Genomic DNA, 8,025 nt, shown 5'->3' with positions numbered 1-8,025 from the left:
CTTACCTTCTGCCGTATTGAAGTCCCAGTTAGGTCAGGACAGAGGAAAAGAAGTGTTGATGGTGTCTGCATTGGTGGTGGGCTGACCACTGTCACCAGGAACCAATTTTCTGGCCTCATTCTGGATTCTCTCTCGTTCCTCAGTGGTGAACAGGACCTGCAGAAGCTGTTGACAGTCATCCCAAGTGGGCTGATGGGTAAACAAAACGGTTTCTAACAGGTTAATTAAATCTCTAGGGTTATCAGAAAAATTGGCGTGTTGTCGGCGCCAATTATAAAGATCACTGGTAGCAAAGGGCCAGTAATGATGAGGCTGGTTTCCATGTTCATCAGGGGGCCCTATTGCTCGCAGCGGGCAGACAGTTGAGTCTGCCGGTCCTGCCGGCGAGGCGGCGCGCCGGTGACGAGTATTTTGGGCGGGACCATCACGGTTGTTGGCGGCGCCCGGGGCGGGCTCCCCAGCCCCGGCTGGGACTGGGTCACCTCCTCCAGCCTGCTGTGGCGGAAGAAAGGGGAGGGAATAGGGGGGAGGAAATATAAGATCTTCCTCGGTCCCTCCCTGGAGGACAGGGTAAAGTGGCGCGGTTGGCTTGGTTTCGGTTTGTTTTTCATCCGCGCGCTTTTTAGGAGCCTTTTCTTTGGCCGTCAGGATTAACTCCGGTTGCTGCTGCTGTGAAGGCAAAAAGAGCTTAACCCATGGGGGCGGGTTAGAAACCAGAAATTCCCAAACGGCGATGTAGGGTATCTGATCGGGGGGGAGGATGGCTTTACGAACTCTGCGAATTATCTGCAAATCAAAAGTTCCCTCGGGGGGCCATCCTACCCCGAGGGAGGGCCACTCTGAGCCACAGAGGGTGATGAACTTAGTCTTCTTAATTTCTAAACTTAAGTTATGAGCGCTCTCCCTAACTTCTTTGAAATGGTCTGTTACAAGGGAAAGAGGGGTAGTCACAGTCTGTCCCATCGTCTCGGTCCAAGTCAGCACAAACAGACACACAAACGCAACAGAGAAGCACAAGGTGAGACAAAACCGTCCTCTGCGCGATCGGAGGCAATGCAAATGGGACGACGGCCTCCTGCCGTGCCGCGGGAGCGACCCGCACCGTCCCTCCAGGAGTCTCACTGACCCGTACTCTTGGGGCACTCCGTCCCCACCAGTGGAATCCGGAACGTCTTCCAGGATCCCGGGTCGGCGGCCCTTGCAGCGCGTCCGCCTAGACCGTCTGCCGACCTTCCTAGAAAATAGGCCCAGACTTTACAAGCACAAAAAACACTCACCAGCCGGCGTTGACCCTCCGGTACGGGAGTCCTGAAGGTCTTGGGATCCCGGACGAGCCCCCAAATGTTGTGCTCAGATCGCGATGTCCCAAAGACCACCAGGAGACCGTTTCCGATGTAAGCACACGAGGGTCGTTTATTCAAGCTTAAGCAGGGACTCTCAATTGTCACCGACGCAGCGGATCGAGATTGAGAGCCCCGAGCCTCGAAACTAGCAGGGTTTTTATTGAGTATACAACAAGCTTTGGTTGTTAGTAGCCAGGTGATTGGTTAATACTAAATACATATGAAGTGTAGGGTTTTGATTGGTTAGGCTTAGGGGGGGTTAAGGGGGTTACGTATAGATTTTTGCAAGGGAGAAGGGGGCAAAGGTTAGTGGTCGACTGTCATAAGCTGATGGTTAGCAGATCCACTGACTAATGGTCACATCTATCTTTTGTGGGCAGTTAGCCATTAACTGTTTACCTTATAGGTAGTGTGTCCGGAATGTCCTTCCTGAGTACACAGATGGCTGGGTAATAAACTTAGGAATTTTGAGTGGATAAGCACAAATTTGAGAGAACAAAGGAGACAGCTCCAAAATGGAGTCACTCTGGCTCCACATTAGTATAATGTTGGCTGTTGGTTTTTCATAGGTAACCTTAATCAGGTTGAGATAAAGACCTTCTATTCCAATTTTCTGCAGTGTTTTTTTATAATGAATGGGAGGTGGATTTTGTCGAATGTCTTTTGTACATCTATTGAGATGATCATATGGTTTTTGTCCTTGACTCTGTTAATATAGTGTATTACATTTATTGATTTACAAATGTTGAACCATCCTTGCATCCCTGGGATAAATCTGAGTTGGTCAGGGTGTATGATCTTCTTGATGACCCTCTGTATTCTGTTTGCCAGTATCTTCTTGAGGATTTTTTCATCTCTATTCATTAGGGAGATTGGCCTGTAGTTCTCTTTGGGTTGGGTCTTTCCCTGGTTTTGGAATCAAAGTAACACTTTCTTCCAGGAATGAGTTTGGAAGCCTTGCTTCCCTTTCAATTTCCTTGATGAGTTCAAAGAGTAATGGCAATAGTTCTTTAAATGTCTTGTAGAATTCAGTGGTGAAGCCATCAGGATCTGGGATTTTCTTTGTTGGTAAATATTTTATTTCATTTTCAATTTCACTCATTGTAATTAGGGTGTTCAGAATTTCTATATCTTCTTCATTTAACTTTGGCAATTCATATGTATCTAGGAATCTGCCCATTTCTTTTGTGTTTTCCATTATGTTAAAGTATAGGTTCTCGAAGTAGGTATTGATGATCCTCTGTATTTCTGTTGGTTCTATTGTGACTTCCCCTTTTTCATTCTTTATTGCATGGATTTGAGTCTTTTCTTTCCTTTTTTTGATAAGGTTGGCTAAAGGTTTATCAATTTTATTTATTCTTTCAAAAAACCAACTCTTTGATTCATTAATTTTTTGTATTGTTTTATTAGTCTCCATTGCATTGATTCCTGGTCTGATCTTTATAATTTCCTCTCTTGTGTGAGCTTTGGGTTTGTTATGGTCTTCTTTTTCCATGAATATTTTTTACCAGGCTAGCCTCAAACTCATGATGATTTTCCTGCTTCAGCCTTCCCAGTGCTGAGATTATGGGCATGTACCACCATGCCTGGCTACCCCATGGATATTTAAAAATAAGAAAATAGTCTCCTCTTTGTTTCAGAGCATGATGCTATTTAGAATTACCTTATCAATCACTCAGTGTTTACTACAGAAACAGATATAAGATACACAAATATATAATATTTAGAGATTGGCTTATGACAGCTGCACACAGAGTAGAGTGTGGAAGAGTGCAGTGTGCACTGGGGATTTGAAGGGTCTAGTCAAAGGCCTGGACCTCTGTGTAGTGTCCTTTGAGAGTCCATATCAGGAGGTCAAAGGATCTGTGCCTGAAGGCTGAATAGTCTCCACCAGACAGCTGATAGGTCTGTGCTGGATGCCAGTAGATGACATCCAAGTTGAAAGGCTGGAGCTCTTCTGAAGAAGGCAGAAGCAATCTTTCCTTCTTCATTTCCCTTTTGTATCATTCTGGCAATAATCTTCCCTAGGATGGGTGGTCCACAACCAGAAATATTGTGAGCCAATTTAGTTGGGCATTATTTACTCAAGTAGACATAATCAATCAGCTATCATATCTTATTAATTATATACTTTAGGTATTTATATTCTTACAGTTGTGATTTCTTTTCTCCCCCCACAAACATGTCTTTTGTGACTCACTCATAGCTTCCATCATTGGCTTGCCAGCATTTTGGGTGACAAATCCCTTGGATAAGTGCTCGCCATCACCATACCACACTGCCATCTAAAATGGTGGATCCCTTCACCTGTGGTTCTAAATTCTAAACCCATTTTTACATTTTTTCTTCTCTCTCTCTCTTTCTCTCTCTCTCTCTCTCTCTCTCTAGATAATAGTCTCACTATGTAGCCCAGACTGGGCTTGAACTCATGGTAATATTCCCACATCAGCCTCTTGAGTTCTGGGATTACAGGCGAGTGGTACCATGTTTGACTCTCTTTTCTCTTAGGGTAAAATGGTAAGCATAAGACATAAATCAACTCAATAAAATATGCTATTCAAGATTTATGTTTTGTCATTTTGATCTATCATTAAAATATCCATCTATTTACTTTTTAAGAGGGTAAGACTGAGAAATTACTCTTATAAGAAAATCATTTTATAGTCTTGTCTTATTGAAATACAGTTATGCAAAGTTAGTAAAAATTTAAGCAGCAAGATGAACATTTCCTGTAGATCGTATGTACACCATAGTGGTTACAGTTAATAATAATATATTGTATCTTTGAAATCTGCTAAGAGAATAGGCCTTAAGTACACAATCTCCTTGGAGATGTGTAGCCTATATAAAGTCATTTTATTTTAGGAAATAAAATGAGTGAACAATTCATGGGGTTCCTTCATTCTCATAGAACCAGAGTTTGCATTAGTCCAGGCAGAGGGTCAGACAATTTTTGCTTGTATGTTTGTTTCTGAGACAAGGTCTTTCTATGTAGTTCATGTTGGCCTTGAACTCACTATGTGAACTGGCCTTGAATTCACTGTGATCCTCCTGCTTCAACCTCTGGAATGCTGGAATTACAGGCATGCGGCACAGTACCTGACTAGCCAATTATAATAACTGCTTCATTGACAGACGGAAATGACTGTGGTAGAGCAGACCATACTGGACTGCTCTAGTTAGCCCATTCTCCCTCTCAAGTAAGAGTGATATAGAAAGTTGCACTATAGTCAGAAGGTTAGAATTAGGGCAATAATTAAGGTTTATAGGGAAGATGAATAGGAGACTGCCAGCTACCTGTGAGAGGACATTGTAAGCTGTGGAAATACCATTCAAAGGTGTAGATGATGGTACAGAGTCAGCATAATTCATGAGCTCTAATGATGCACTTCCTGCTGGGTTATAGGAAAAAGAACTCCAGTGGGTTGGACTAAGTGTAGAAATGGCAGAGAATATGATCACATTTGCATTTTTAAAGATCACTTTGGTGACAGTGTAGGAGGCTAATTTGAGGTGGGCAGAGCTAGAAGTAAGTTACAAGTTGGAGAAGAATGGCTTCTGCAGTGCACGTAAAAATAGTTGCATGAACTAAAGGAGCATGGCAAAGCCCAGATGAATTGAAGTAAAGTGCTTTGACGTAGTGGTTATTCTATTGATACTAAATGAGTGTTGATGATAAGTCTAAGATCCATGAGTTGTTTATATTCATGGAGTATAACTCACCAGATTTGATTTCTGTCCACCTATTACTGGATTATATATGTGTAAATATGCTGTTATAAATAATGTCCAGTCTGGCAAATTATGTCTCGCAAATAATAGTTTAAGGGTCATGATTGTGTTAAAGAGGGCATTGAATTTTTTCCAAAGATACTTTAAGTTATTTAAAAATAGTCAAAAGAAGTAAAAACATCTCTTAGAGTGCCACTGTAAATGTAACATAAGATATTTTCACATTTCTTTTGATGGGTATTCTAAGGAATGAATGACATTTGATTTGTACTTCTCTTCCCCCATTTTCAATACAACTGGTGATATACTTAATATTTAACATGTACAGCTTCACTTATTTCTTACAAGAATTGTATGTAAATATCAATGTTATTTCCTCCATTTTAGAAGTGACAAAGAAGTGAAAAAAAATACCCAGAGGAAAGATGATTTTGTCATGACCTTCAGTTTCCCTGTTATGGGGATTACATCCTTTTAAGGTGTTGTAAAGAATAGAATATGAGACAAACATGGTTGTCTTGTGTATCTTGATGGAGCATGGGAGCTCATTCAGAGAGGCAGAAACCTGAGATCTGTGATGTCACATGCTGGGAATGAAAGATTTTTTTCTTGTTGTTTTTTTTTTATTAATGTTTGGACATTCAAAAAATTTTTGACTGACAAATAAAAACATAAAAATTGTACTTGTAAATGTGGTACCATGTGATGCTTCAATACAAATACACATGATGTAATGTTTAAATGAAGTTGAACGAATGTATCTCCTCAAAATTTCTTTTTTAATGTCAAAACCGTTCAGAATCAGTCTTGTAGCCTTTTGTCTATACAGTGCATAAATGTTACCTATATAACTCTATTGTGCAAGAGAAGAGCAGAAGGTCTTATAACTGGAAGTGGGCCACTCACTAGCCTGTCTGCAAGTCCTTAATGTTTTTCATTTGTGGAGAGGTTCTTTGCTTTTATTTTATTTTATTTTTATTTTTTAAATTTTTATTAAATTCTTTTATTGGTACATTGTAGGTATACAACACAATTACATTTCTCATTGGGAATTGCACCTTTACATAATGCATCTTGGTTCTTATTTTTTCCCCATTCTTAGCCCTCCCTTCACCCCCTCCACCCTTCCCTATTTACAAAGACTTTATTTCCATTTCTCATCATTTTTTCTTTCCCTTCTTTCCTTTCCCCTGCCCCTCCCACTACCCCTACCCCTTTGGACCTTTTCTTCCTATTTTGCACTATCGATTATTCATTCTAATCATTGCTACATTTTAGGTATACAATGTAATGACATTCATCATTGGAAATTTGCACCTTAACATAATCTCTCTTGGTTCTAATTTTTCACCCATGCCTAGCCCTCCCTTCAACCCCTCCATTCTTCCCTATTTACACAGATTTTGTTCCTATTTTTTCCATTTTCTCATATTAATCCCATTCCCTTCTATCCTTTCCCCTAGCCCTCCCACTTCCTTCCCCTTTGCCCCTTTTCTTCCTATTTCACATTACCTATTATACATTTTAGTCCCCATTTACACTTTCAGTTTCTCACACCAGAGAAACTATTTGGAATTTATTCATGTGTGTTCTGTTTATTTCACTTAAGAGTATCGCCTCAATGTGCATCCACTTAGCTATAGATGTCTCTAATTTCTCATTTTTTATGGCTGAGTAGTACTCCATTTTATAAAAAAAGCCACATTATCTTTATCCAGCCTCCAGTTGATGGGCATTTGGGCTGTTTCCAAGTTTTAGCTATCACAAACTGCGCTGCTATGAACATGGGTGCACATATATCACTGTGGTATGATTCTTTTAATTCTTTGGGGAAGATCCCCAGCAGTGGAATAGCGGGGTCAAATGGGACTTCCAGTCCTAGTTCTTTGAGGTATCTCCATATTGATTTCCACAGTGCTTGCACCAGTCTACACTCCCACCAGCAGTGGAGCAGGATTCCTCTTTCCCCACAGCCCCGCCAGCATTTGTTGTTGGTTGGTTTCATGATAGCAGCCATTCTTTCTGGAGTGAAGTGGAATCTCAGAGTTGTTTTCATTTGTATCTCTAAAATGACCAGTGATGTTGAACATTTTTTCATGTATTTATTTGCTATTTCTACTTCTTTGTGTGAGAAATGTCTGTTCATTTCAGATGCCCTTTTTCAGATTGGGTCTTTAAATTTGAGAGGTCTGAACTTTTTAAGTTCTTTATAGATTCGGGATAGTAGACCTTTGTCTGAGGAAGAGCAGGTGAAGACTTTTTCCCACATTGTGGGTTGTCTCTTCACACTGCTGGTGGTTTCTCTTGCTGTGCAGAAGCCTTTTGATAAGAAGAGATCCCACTTGTTGATTGTTTGTGCTAGTTCACGGGCAACTGAGGTTTTGTTCATAAAATCTTTTCCTATACCGATGCCTTCAAGGCTTCTACCTAACCTCTGTTCCAATTGGTTCAGAGTTTCTATTTTAATATTTAGATCTTTAATCCATTTTGATTTTAGCTTAGTGCATGGTGAGAGGCATAGGTCTAGTTTTAATCTTTGGCAAGTTGAAACCAATTTTTCCAGCACCATTTATTAAAGAGGCTATCTTTCCTCCAGTGAGGGTGTTTGGCTCCTTTATTGAAGATGAGACGGCTGAGTATGTCTGGCATTGTTTCTACATCTTCTAATCTGTTCCACTGGTCCTCAGGTCTGTTTCTTTGCCAGTACCATGCTGTTTTTATCACAGTAGCTTTGTAGTAGAGTTGCAGGTTGGGGATTGTGATACCCCCTGCCATGTCTCTGTTACCTAGAATTGCTTTTGCTATTCTGGGTCTCTTCTTGTTCCAAATGAATTTTTGGATTGTGTTTTCAAGGTCCATGAAGTATGCTGCTGGGATCTGAATTGGAATTGCATTAAATCTATATAGCAGTTTTGGAAGTATGGCCATTTTCACTATATTAATCCTTCCT

This window comes from Heterocephalus glaber, unplaced genomic scaffold (assembly GCF_053883595.1).
Source record: "Heterocephalus glaber isolate CG9 unplaced genomic scaffold, H.glaber_assembly_v1.0 deba00001662, whole genome shotgun sequence".
NCBI classification, from domain to species: domain Eukaryota; kingdom Metazoa; phylum Chordata; class Mammalia; order Rodentia; family Bathyergidae; genus Heterocephalus; species Heterocephalus glaber.
This window is presented reverse-complemented; position numbering follows the sequence as displayed.